We start from the raw sequence: 14,485 nt of genomic DNA on the forward strand, positions 1-14,485 counted from the left end.
GGCACGTAGGTCTTTAAATTTTTTTAGATCTACCGGTAAGAAAAGTTCTTTCAAATATGCAAACTAAAGTTCGATCTGTGATTCAGTTTGCCCTTTGTAAGTGGCATCATACAAAATTACAGTTCTACATGAATAGCAAAAAATATCAAAAATTAAATTTTGAACTATAGAGTTTGTACTAAATCAGCTACACTTATTTTGGGACAGAGTGAGTACATGACATTAGATAGGTTTCCCAAATTGCTTTGTATAATGAACATGAGCATAACTATTATTGATATGTCTACATTGGCAAGTTGTGCGTTGAAAAAATAGTACTTCCACTATTCCAAATAAGATAAATTTTATTACTTGCTAAATTTCTAATATGGATTTTTTTTATCAATACTTCTGCATGTGTATAATAAACAATAATTAAATTATGGTATTAATAAGAGAATTGGACGACTATATTAGACAATTGTGACCTTATGAATCCATATATATATTAGACATATTGCATGTCAAAGCTAGATAACATTGGGTGCATGCTTTCTTATTTCATATACGTAATGTTTTATCAAAGGAATTATGTTGCGCACACATTTAATATAGTATTGTATTTATAGCGAGTTTAAATGGTGATAATGATAAAAATAATCTTTAAGTTGTCAGAATAAGATGTGACTGCCACTAGGATTATGCAAATCAATTTAACATTATGCATATGTATGTAATTGTAATTTCCCAGATATTGTTTCTTAATTTTATAGTATAAACGACACCCTTGTATTTATGTTCACTCGGCTTAATATATTCTCAAAACAATTGTTTTTGTGCATATTAGGATGTGAACCAAGAAGAGTTTCCTTACAATATCTTTAAACCCCATAATTTTCATTATGATATTTTTAACAAATACTATTATGATCTTAAATGTGTCATAATCTTACCCACTTAGATAATGCAATGAACCGGATTATAACGTCATAATGATATGTGTGTACTCAAATAATAATGTGATTTTGGTCTATTTTATATTTTTTAATGAAGTTTAATTATTCATTGAATGTGCATTGTATGGTTATGTGATCTAACAATTATCTTCCTAGGTATAGTTACATAGCTCTAACAGTTGTGATCTTCTTAGGAGCGGTTATGATGATCAACCGATTTGTGACATATTTAGTTAATAATGGTTTAGCACATAAATGGCACAATTTTTTGATATGAGAAAATTCTAACATATCTTTCTACCTTTTTCTTCAAATTTTGCTTTTAGAATATAAATATCTTTAAGATCGTCCTTCCATCCTCTACATCTTGCAATACGCAAAAGCTAATTTACTTAGGAAAGGCATACACGTTGTGACCGATGAAAAGCCACATTGGCTTGAAGAATGGCAGAAAAGCCACATTGTGACCGACAATGACACGCAAACCCACGACCACAAGCATAATAGCGCTCTATTGTTTCAACTAGAAGAACAATATAAATGGGCTTAGAGATAAATACATTGGTGGTTACTGGAGTTGAGGTGAAACCACAGTATGGTCATGATACTTTCTAATATGCACATTACGGTCACTAAATATGACTTGCGGAGAAAGGGCATATAGCCTAGTGGTTGCAACGACCTTAGTAGGACCTCAGGTCCTGGGTTCGACTCCTGGTCGGGCCGGATTTAAACAGGTCTACGCAAATTTTCTGTAATAAAGGACGTAGGGTTATTGCCCTATCGTAAATAGTAAAAAAAATACGACTCGTAATGATTATAATGTCACTGGTTCATCATATAGCTTTGTATCATATATACTTAAATAGTTCATCCCCACTACCTCTATTATCTTAACATGCACACATGCCGCCTCTTCAAAGGCTCACCACAACATGCATGAGAACAAGTTTTCCATTATTAGTTGATCCCATCCGCACATCCCACCTCACCACACATGCCACCTTATCAAAGTGCCACTCAACGTGCATGGGAAAAAGTTTCCCATTATATTATGCCACTTAAAATAGCCTCCTAAACATATGGCTAGCAACTGGTTCACCAGGAGTACGCAAGAAAGGCAAAGCACTACGAATTATTGATTTAGGAATGGAAATGGGCTAGAACCCTGGGTTCTTCCTATATAATTAATGGTCTTTTCATTCTAATACTCTATCCAAGAGTTCTCCATATTTATCAAAGTTGTTCCTATCTAATGGATAAAAATTGGATCAAATGACAAAGACATTGTTTGTTGAGAAAGAGGTGGCTTTTCCCGGGTGAAATGAAACATTTTATTTGTGTTATTTTTTGACTACACAATCATCAAATACAATGCATAATATGTGTTTTTAGTTTTCGTTCATATACTAACTCAATTATTCATGTTTTATACAATCAAATCACTCAAAATGTATTGCAATCAATTCCCGGAACAAAGCACAAGGTATTCTCTAGTTTTATCTATGAGGCACTCGGTTGACTTGTCAAACAATCCATGTGGCGAATAATGGTGCCTCGTCAATTGCAATGCTCCATACATGTGTGGGTCCCACTTGTTAATGACTGGAAGAAATACGTACTAGAAAATAAAATTATGCGTGTTGAAATTGATATGCGGAATGGCAAAAAAGCCACATTAGGATTGTGACCGACAACAACGACCACAAAATAATGGCATGCTATTGTTGTAAAAAGTATTGGGAAGATGCTATTGTTATAACTAGAAGAACAACCTAAATGAGCTTGGTATGGGAGAATTGAGATGGATATGATGCACAAGGCCGGCATGGACTGATGCTGACGAAGAGGCCACGAATGGTGGAGGTGCAGTTTTCAGATGTGGTGGAGCTTGGATATCGGTTGCAGCCTGGTGGCCACATAGTAGAGTAGCTGGTTAACTCGAACAAATGCTTTGAAAATCCATCTCCTAAAAAGGCTACCAAAATAGGGAATGAAAGCATTTTAACAATCCTTGAATACCCACTATCACTATAACTTTTAGCGGGTCTTTTAAAAATACTCCCTCGGTTTTTATTTACTTCACATATTAGCTTTGTCTCGAATCAAATTTTGTAAACATTGACCAACTTTATAAAAAAATATTACATCCACAATAAAAAATCAATACCATTCGAATCATCATTCAATATATTTGCATCACATATATATACCTCAGATGAAGAATAACTTATTTCGAAAATTTAGATTGTTTCGATAACGTTGGTCTAATTTTATAAAGTTTGACTTAGGCCAAAGCTAATATGCAGAGTAAGTAAAAATGGAAAGAGTATCATATTGTCTTTATAATTAGGGAATGAGAGGGGAAATATAGAGGACCCTCTCCCGAATTATTTTTGCGCTAATGAAGCTTCGCCCATGTTCCTATACGCGCTGGCACGGATTGCAGCCTCTCACCAACATCGTTCTGTCGCCAAACTCTCCCATACACTGTTGCCAACCCATTCCCATTGATACCGGCTATTATGCGAGCTATGGTGTCTTGCACGACCGACAATGGTAGATGGCGGAGACGACGCGATGGTAATTAGACCGCTTCACCCCTTGAAGACGCCACCGCCCCTCTTCTAACTTCTGCCACCTTGTCGTGCCCCTCCCGCGGCCTCTAGGAGCCTCGCGCCACCATTCTTCCATTGGTGCAAGCTCCCCCTGTTGTTGCTGCCAGGCTTGCCAATTCTTGGTACGAGACTTGTGCAACCCCTCATACCTTCACCGGCCTCATGTAGTCGATTCGGCTAGCGACAAGGTGGACACCTACATGGTGTTTGATGTTCTCGCATGGACATGAGGTTTATTTGTGATAGTGGTGAGAGGGCTCCTCTTTTCATTATCTATCTTCAAATATTATAAATATTGTACTAAAAATAATTTGAACTAGCACGACACTAAAACACCACTAAAATGGTTGTGGAGGGCCCCTAAAACCATTTTGGGGTATGTTAAGAGTTTCTCTTAGGCATTTCGATGGACGTGCTAAGGGTTGACGTGAGATACACCTTATTTAGGAGGAAAGTGCATGATCGGCTTTTCACGCGCGCATATACTGTTTCTCATCGGTTGCCATTCGTAATAGGTCTCGCCTACAGCCCAACGCTGATGAGCCGGCCAAATATTGTGCCTACGCTTGATTATTTTTTGAGGTTTTTTTCAGTTTTCTTCGAGTTTTCTTCTATTTTTCCTTATTTCTCTTTATTTGTGTTTTTTTCTTTGTTTCTTTCTTCGGTTTTCACCGATTCACTCTGGATTTTTTAATCTTCCTTTGTTCTTTTTTCCAACACATGTTTAGGTTTTTCATACACATTGTACATTCTTTGTATACGCCAAGAACATGTTTATATACATGTTTATTCAAATGTGGGATTGGCATATTTGAAATATATGTTTTGATGTCTACTTTTTTCATACACATTGTACATTTTTCGTATACATCTAAAACATATTTTATATACATTTATTTTTTCAAAATAGATGATTTTATTTCAAATATATTTTTAATACGTGTTAAACATTTTTGAAATACATTTTTGGGACATTCTATCCGAATGATACAAAATATTTTCAAAACTATTCGAACATTTTTTAACATTGTATAAAATTGCATTAAGAAGTCAAAACATATTTTTGAAACATGTGGACATTTTTTACAATGTAAAACATACATTTGCTAATGGTACCAAACTAATTTTTTAATTACACAAACATCCTTTAAAAAGTATAGCATTTCGGTACATCACACATTTATTTACTGATAGAAACATTTCTAAAGGTTTGAACATTTTTTGACATTGCATGAACATTTTTGTAATGTGCGATGAACACTTTAAAATAACTAAAGAAATTATTTGTTATAATATATGTATTTAATTTTTTTAATATAAAAAATTGGAAAAAAATAAAAGTAAACAATTGTGTGATGTCACTATGATGAAACCATATGACTACTAGGTCGGCCCACTACCGGGTCCCTGTAGGTAGGGGTGGACTAACGAGCAGCTCGACTCGTTAAGCTCGCGCTCGTTAAGGCTCGGCTCGTTAAGATTAACGAGCAGAAAACCCTGCTCGGCTTGGCTCGTTTGAAGCTCGTTAAGCTCGTGAGCGCTCGCGAGCGCTCGTTAACAGATTATAATGTCTTACGATATACATGATGAATGTGTAGGTATGGTTTTCAACATGAAATATGGTGACTACAAAAAGAAATGAAGTAGTTTGTTGCCTCATATGTCGATTAGATTAAATAGATGGGCTGAGGTGCTACAAAAAGTTTGTCACATAAGATGAAAATATGTATTGTGTTGTTGCTAACGAGCTTAACGAGCTACTCGTGAAACTCGTTAGCTCGCTCGTTAAGCTCGTTAAGCTTAATGAGCTAAAATCAATGATTGGCTCTGTTCATTAAGAAGCGAGCTACGAGCTAAACGAGCTGAACTATCGAGCGCTCATTAAGCTCGCGAGCTACGAGCTTTTGGTCCAGCCCTACCTGTAGGCGAGCTCGGCTTCCATCTTGCTAATGGCAAGACTCGCCCCTTCTTGCGCTTGAATCGTCGCTGGTGCTCGTGCGGATGCTAGGTGGGCCGCAGCCCATTATCTGGTCTGCTCGCTAGGCTCAGCTGCTTGACACTCGGTGGCCCGTCAGCAGTTAATGGTTCAGGATAAACCCGTCATCTGTTAATGATTCAGGATAACTCAGAACTATTTCTCGTCTGTTAAAATTTGAAAAGGCGTTTATGAATTTTAAATACTTCAAAAAGTTGAAATAGTTCTGACTTTAAGAACAATAAATCTAAAAAATTAGATATTTTCATAAAGTCCACCGAGTCTTAAAAAGTTCAAAAATTAGAAAATCTTCCTTAATTTGAAAATGTTTATAAATTCAAAAAATCTCATGAATTTGAATAGTATTTAGGAATTGGGAAAATATATTCATAAAATTTTGTTCATGAATTTGAAATGATAGAAAGGAGAAAAAGAAAAAAAGAGAAAAAGAGAAAGGAATAATAGAAAAACTAGCCAAGAAGAACCTTCGAGAAGGTTCTAAAAAACTGGAAACCCCACAATAGTGGAACCTTCAAGAAAGGTACCAAAACTAGAAAACAATCTATCCAGTTTGAGCAGTTTTTGTCGTTAGGGCGCAATTCAGCGCCTTAAGCGTTGAATAGGAAATTCCCAGATTAGGATAGAGGATGAATTCCTTGGGCCTAAGGAATGTGTTGTTCCATTTCACAATATTCCAGGCCGGGTCTGGCCGGTGGTTATCATCGCGTGAACTGTTGTGATCCATTGATGGTGAATATTCCTTACATAATGGTCATATACTCATGATAGTTTCTTGTCGTTATTTTGATTTAGCGCACATCGTCCGATCTAGTAGAATTTTATGATTATGCTAATGTTTATGTACAATTAGGATGTCATGTATAGCGGTTGTGATTTATTTTGCTACTACGAAGATATATCAGTTGTGGATTGGTTAAACATAAGGGAGCCCATCGGATTAACCTCAAGATGTTTTTTTTTCATGGTGTATCTATCATGCTTTATGTACTCCATGTGTCTGTAGATAGATGAAGTTTGGATATTGAATGGCATCAAATATGAAACTTTGACCATTATTTATCATGTGAATATATTACAATGAGAATATGTTAAATAGATGATAATGGGGTTTAGAATATTAATATGGTGTACAATATGCAATTTTGATCATCATTTATCACATGGATATATTCCACTGTAAATTAAGAAAAATAGGATATTATGAAAATAGTTTCATGATAATGTAATAGTATTAGTTCACATGGTTCACCGGCATAGGATATGTCGGTTAAGACACCTATGGCACATGGTTTCAAAAAGTTGTCAGGAGTAAGGCAACCAGGATTGTTTATTTCGAACCATAACAAACACACCTACATCACAAAATGGTTTCAGGTGACAATAACATATCACACGCGGTCAAAACCTTAAGCCCATGTGTAAAACGTTCCAACTTACGTAATCCTCTCATCCATCTTTGCCCACCTTTCTCTGTACCATCACCATCTAATCTTTCCATCTCCCTCTCTCAAATCACCAGCAACCGATCCCCCCCTCCCTCGCCACTCCCTCATCTTCTCTACACCGGATGGCCACAACGCTAGCGTCGATAGCTAGAGCTTGCTCAAAACCCATTATCTTCTGCTGCCTCGGCGCTAGCATCGACAGTTGTCAAGCCTTAGGGGGCAGCAGAAAGACGATGACCACGACACTACACCGGCAAGCTCTAGTTGTTAAGCCTCGAGAATCGGGGCACCGCACCTCATGGCCGTCCGTGTGCCTACACCCCCTGAGAGCTCCCTCCTTCAACAAACTCATGGTTCAGGTGAGGCTTGCTTCCTTCGACAGCTTGGCAGCACAGTTGTACTTCACCATGTTCGTGTAGACAAGCAGAGGAAGGGTCTCCTTTACCATATTTGGCCAAGACGAGGAGAGGTTGGTGATGGTGGTCGTCAAGCTCCTTCCATGACTACCTTTTGTGTTTCCTTGGCAACAACGGTGGATGTTACAGTACTAGTGTGACCAAGTTGCAGAAGGAGTGGCAAACAACAAGTCCTTCATCTCCTAGTGAGCTCAGGCTCCGTGATTCCACAAAAATGATGGATCTACGATGTGTTGGTTGTCTACCCGCCTTTATGACACTCCATCTCGTCTGTGCTCCCTTTTTAATCTGTGGTTCACAACTCACATGATTTTGTTTCATGTGACTATGGGATATTAACTAAATATTGCATGTGAGTTAGGGTCGGTGTGCAATGAGACCCCGAAATCGATACAATTTTGTGCACATACTGAGGCAAGCCGTATGTGATATGCTTTTTTGAACCGTGTGCAATGATTAATTTTATACTGGTGATGACACCCCTATTTTATGGATTTTCAGCAAAAGAAAAAACCACTAAAACCCTCCCATACTCACCTTGTGTTGTAGGGAGGGCTCTCTTTCACCCTATGTCCCCTACATCTAGGGAGAGAATAGGAGCGCTCCATCCCTCCCAGGAGACTCCAACCGCCATGAAATTGCCTTCCTACCACCACCCATCTTCTTCGATCTGCTGCCCCCGGCGCTAGCATCGACAGCTAGAGTTCGCCATAGCTCTCCTGGGATCGTCCGGGCTCACCAGAGCTTGCCGGAGACCTCAGAGCTCCCTGTGTTGCCGCTTACTTCTTTTTGTTTTTTAATGCGAAAAGAGAAGAAGAAGAAGAAAAAGAATATGAGGGAAGCATGTAGGGGTGACGGTTGGAGAGGCACCAAAAAAGAAGGCCCACAAACAGCCTTCTAAAAGGGAGGTAAATTTAGGAAGATCAGAGATGCATGGTTGGAGTTGCGTTAGTGTAAGATGAGTCAAAGTTTCGGTTTTGGCCTAGTTTTTCGCTAATTAACTGATCAATGCTCTTCTTCTTGAGTAATGGATTGAGCTCTAAGGCTCTGATTTTCTAAAAAAGGAGTCAAAGTTTGGGAAATATAACGTTTTTTGACACTGTCATATTGTCAGTCAAAACACTTCTTATATTAAGTTGAAGAGGTATACCAACTCGGACGCAGCAATACACACAGACGAGGACGTACGTTGTAAAAGGGATAACAGATGTAGTAAGCCTACCATGGGAAGCTTAGACAGATGGGGCTTACTTTGTTGACCCGCTGAAGGACGTCATCGCCGGTGGCGTCGCCAAAGGCGTTGAGGGTGTCACCGAAGATGATCGTCATGAGGGGCTGCGACACGCCGTTGGCCAGCGCGGCCACCGTGCCGACCAGCATCAGCAGCAGGTCCGTGCCGTCGGCGTACCGGAACATCCCCATGAAGGACACCTTCTCTTGCTGCCCAACGCTCTCCTCCTCCCCCTCGGCAGCCACTGCTGCTGTGTCCATTGCTAGCTGGGTAGCTCGTCCCCAACCCACTGCTTTGTTTGTCTAAAGCCTGAGTCTCACGATTGAAGTTCTCTGTTTGGATTAATCTGCAGGGTATTTATGCTTGGGCTGGCCAATGATTGGAGATACAAGTGGGCATATTATTATACCGTTGTAACCACACATGCATGCACTCTGTTGCCAGAGTGGGGTATAGTTACGCTCCACTAAGACCAAAGAGTAGGGTCTGACGCAAATGGATTATTTCTGGGCCGACAATGTCATTGACGTTTATTCTTAATTTAACAGTTCAACAAATACATGTTGAACTAAAACCACGACACTTACTATGAATAGGAGGGACTAGTATTTTATAGATGATGTACAACTCATAGTTGTTGAAATAAAGTGTACTCTTTTTTTCCTTTTGAGTGGAAGAAGTGTACTCTTTCTTTTTTTAAGGGAAGAAGTGTACTCTTTTAGAAGTCCAGAAGTGTACAATTATAGGTGTGAAGGTATCATAACATGACATTTGCACATTAGTAGACAAAAATTTGAATATAAATACATAACTAACGGCATGCCACCCAATCGACTGACCGAGAAAAAACCAATTTCTTAAACTGCTGTGAAATGGCAAATCCGGTAGACGATGGATTAATTTTTTGCACTCATGGCAGGGTCTTAGTCTACACAGGCCGTCAGACTATTCTGCGGCATGAGCTTTCCTTGGGAATCACTTAACCACAAGCTGGTGATAAATAGTTTGTGTGTAATGTCTGTCCCCGGAAGCTTCCTACTAATAAGGAACATATATAGCTAGCTGACTGGACGCACGTGCTTTTACAGAAGATGTGACCACTACGTGCTGTAGTTGGTGAACTAACCTCTTGTCACTTACTTATAATAGTAATCAGGAATGACCTATCAAACAGAAATAATCTTCCAATTTTATCTTGACTAGCTTCCTCTAGGTACATAATCAATAGTTAACCTTGTTGTCCAGGCTGATGTATTATGGTAGCGATGAACGGCTCTCCTTCCTACTTATAAGTCATCAGAAAGTTAACTATTTAAGGTAGACATTTGTGTGCAGACAATCGATTTTTGCATGACAATCTACTATTATGTCTCTTAATTTACAAGTAAGTTTCGTCCGAAGCTTCCACCAAAAATGAACTTTCTGAGAAAGTTCAAGCAAATCCAACCCCTTGGATACTAAGCGCCAGTTATCCTAGCATCGAGGTTACACTACTCGACGGACCGGTTGAGCAGCCTATGTGGACTAGTTCATAGAGTTCTAATTCCTACAATAGACATCATATATATCTTACAACCTTTTCTGATCAGAATGGTTCTTATGAATGTTGTTCGGATAAGGTTGTCTAGTCGAGTATGTTGATGTTCCGTTTCTATCATATCTAGCATGTGTCACTCTAGCCGCTTAGTTGTTCTGCGTAATCCTACTAGCTTGTCTATGATCTTGTTGCGTACAATGGGTAAGAACACATATAACATTTAATTTTGTATGATCACGATTGTCTATGATCTTATTTGCGTACAATAGTACAGAAATTCCTTTCAACTAAAGGTGGTCGTAATATTAGAATTGTGCACGTAGGATAAGAACACAGATAACGTTTACTTTCTGTAAGATAGGTTAAGATGCAATACAAATTTAAAGGTAAGTATCATAGTAAATGCAATAATTATCCAGTGCTTACACCGGGGTGATAGGATATGCTCACTTGGCGAAATAACCTTCTTCTCTCACCTGCTATAGAAACACTTCCTCCATTCCAGTTTATGAGACACACACAATGACTTAACCGCCAATTTAACTTACAAATTATCACTTATATGCCAGAATTTATAACATTGAATCTGTACTCAAAATTAGACGGAACACTCAGCTACCAGTCTACGACAGCGACCTGCATACTTCTACGGCAACGTTTTTTATACGTTACAAGTGCCAAATTAAAGTGGCTGCCTTTGCAATTCTCACTGAGAAGTTCTTACATATGCGTGCTTCCAAGAAAACCCGGCCAAACATGTGATATATGATTAACCGGTTTGTAACTGCAACTTGAGAGTACAAAGAGATGATCACATGGTAGTATGCAAAATGTGACTTGGCCCATTGGTGGGGGGCACCCTAGGGGGATCAAGTCACTCCATTTAATTTTGCCGTGAGGGGACACCTATCCAGACCCCCATTTAACCTGTATATAAATAAGAGAGCATGTATATACAGTTGATTATAATCATTAATATTAATAAAGTGGAACTACGTACGCCCCTATATTTTATGTGAAAATTTACCTTCAATAGTGGTATGCTTCTTGACTACTTTTGTGTGTCCCGCTTCTTGACCCTTGACTGGCCTCGCTGCTAAAGGTTGTGGAAATGATTCTATGTGTGTATGTCTGTCTTCTTGTCCTCCATCCAAAGGAGTTTGACTGCGAGTGTACCGGGTCGCCTTTCTCCTTCTAAATTAGGATTTAGTGAACCTTCTCCTCTTCTTCTCAGCTTTTATTTAACTAACTATTTAGTTACTAGTCTATGACTATGACTTGCATACTTCTAGGTTGCAACGACCTTGTACCACAAGTTCCAATGCAAAGTGATTGTGTTGCATTTCTCATTGAGAAGTCATTATGTGTGCTTCAAGGAAAGCCTGGTTGAATAGGTGACATTCAACTGGACGATCAGTTGGTAGTATGCAAATGTAAATTTAGCCTTTGGCAAGGCCTACCATTGTTGGAGTGTTCCACCAGCTCCTAATTGACTAAGTACTTCCACTTTGATGTTAGTGGGTATGGGTAGTTATCCAAACACTCTTTTAGTCTATATACTAGCAAGATGCCTGTGCGTTGCACGGAACATCAAGATGCATTTATATGAGTAGTTTATCTTATGGGAGATAAGGATGAACGAGGGAAGGCCTTATCTGCAAATGTGATGAGGGGTGCGGGTATCTTTCTGCAAAATTGCCATAGTTTCCTTCCTATCCGTCAGATATAGATCGGACGGCCTATATTGCAGGATGGCAGGCACACCATCATCACCAACTCTGTTTTTTATAAGAGTAGAGATAAAGAAGAGAGCATCATTAATTCATTCTACACACGGTTGAGTAGAATCAGTAACAAGGAGAAAATCGACCTATGTTTCTTCTGCGTCAATTTACCTCGTGTACTTACACTTTCCTTGGTCAGGTACATCCTCTACATATCCTGCTTCGCACGCGGAGTAAAAGTCATGGAATGAATTCTACATGTGCATTTTCGTCCTCTTCTTTTTCTGAAAGTTCATTTCCGTCTTCTTGTCCTCAGTCAAAAGGAGTTTGATTCCATAAATATCTATCCGGCTTTCTCTTTCTAAATTATGGCTTAAGTAACCTTCTCTTCTCACTCTAAAGCAGGATTTAACTAATCGTGTAGCTACTAACCTACTACCACGACTAGTGTACTTCTATATGTAATGCTTTCTATATTACAAGTGCCAACCCAAAGTGGTTGCCTTTTCAATTATCATTGAGAAGTGGTTACGCGCGCTCCAAGGAAAGCCCCGTTGGACGGGTGATTAAGAGATATGTAAGAGCAACTTGAGAGTACAAACAGAGGATTAGCTGGTGGTACGGAGATGCAACTTGGGGGTGAAGGCTAGTAGGGTGACATATGTAACCAGCAACTTGCATGTGTGATTGCGCTTGTATGCTATACTAGACATCGATAATGGTGAAAAGAAAGAGGGGAATGGGGTAGGCAAGACAAAGATTAGGACCATGCCTAGCCGCCGGCCGGACTACTGGTCATATAAGAACTTTTGTTGACATGTCAATTATGACATGTGGTTGAACTTGATTATTCGTCATTCGTACTACACTGTGTGCTGCCATAGTACTCTTCCGATTATAAACATAAGATGTTTTGGATCTTTCAATATGAACTACATAAAGATTAAAATGAATGAACAAAGATACAAAAATGTGTCTATATACGTCCGATTCAGAAATATAAAAATAGAACATATATATATCCGCGGGGAACGGAAGGAAGTCGAGGTAGGTAAACGGTTTCTCGCCAAGCATCTTTTAACAACAAAATGAGCGGTGAATGCATGGCTACTGATAGATGTAGTGTTTTTTTTATTTGATGTAGTATCTTTTTCTGAATTTGATGTAGTTTTTTTTTAGATCGACAGATGTAGTGTGTTTGAACAATATCAGATGTGGCCGACAGTACTATTTACATCTACCACAACGGTTGGGCCTCACGCCAATTAGCTGGAAGCAACACGGGCAATGCGGAGACCACCTATTTGGCGCCCTAAGCGCCAGCTGCCGAACAATCGCTCAAGGGATGTCACCCGCATGGGCTGTAGCCCAGTAACCGCTTGCTCGGTGTACTCGGCAAGCATGCATGCAGTTTTTCTTTATTGACCTTTTGCTATGGCCAGTCTACTTTGTCTAAAAAAAGGCTATGGCCAGTCTACTGGCTTTGGAAAAAAGCCGACTGTTCTTTGTTAATTTAAAAAAATGGTAAAATAAAAATGTTCAAGGATTTTTTAAAAAAAATTATGAATTTGAAAAAAATACAAGTTTAATACTGTTCGGATATTTGAAGAATTTTAAATTTTGAAACAGTTTTCAAATTTGAAAATATTCATGAATTAAAAATAAAAACGGAAAAATTAAAAGAAAAATGAAATAAGAAACCAGGAGAAGAAATGAAAGAGAAAACATAGAAAGGAAAGAAAAACCACGCGCAAAACATTCGAATGTTCTCAAAACCGGCTGAAAAGGAGTTTAACAATGCCTTCGTGCAGTACGTAAACTACTCAGGTACAAGGGTGTGTGCGTTTTACAAATCCTACCATATTTGGCGTTATAAGCACCAAAAACAATACCACAAATGACACCCCATTCTAAAAAAAGGTCACCCTGAGCACAGTACATATAGCCATAGTTTTCACACCATTACAAAAATTACATGACTATTTGTTCCGGCACACATGAACGACTTTTCCCAAATGCATACACAGTTTTTAGAATATTAGAATATTTATTTTCATATGAAAAATGTTTTTTTTAGATGTGAGATGATTTTTTAGTAGATGATTTTTTTCAAATACAATAACATTTATTTCCAGGTACATAAAATATTTTCTTTTAATAAAATGTCTGGGGCTGTTTTTTTAGGGGTGTCTGGGCCTGTTTGGTTGAAGGCCTGGAACCAGCCTGGAGAAGACTCCAGGCCTGGCTTCTTCATCACCTGCACCAACACACATTTCAGTTCGGTGGGCTGGGACCGGTCCTTGAAGTTTGCCGTTGGCCCAATTTAGGCAGTCGTTGTGTCCAGGAGGCAGAAGCCCAGGCTACACCTGCCCTCCCCTCATAAAAAAAAGGCGATTGCTGCCCAAAAACTACCACTTTTGTTTTGCGGGGACCAAAAATTACCACTTTGGGTACTAGAAAACATTCATGCTGACATGTTGTAGTTATTCAAAAAAAAAATCTGACATGATATAGCCATTTGGTTTTTTTTAAGACAATGATGTAGCCATTTGGTGAAATTTTAGCAAAATATCACACGACCCA

Source organism: Aegilops tauschii, chromosome 2 (genome assembly GCF_002575655.3).
Source record: "Aegilops tauschii subsp. strangulata cultivar AL8/78 chromosome 2, Aet v6.0, whole genome shotgun sequence".
Taxonomy (NCBI): domain Eukaryota; kingdom Viridiplantae; phylum Streptophyta; class Magnoliopsida; order Poales; family Poaceae; genus Aegilops; species Aegilops tauschii.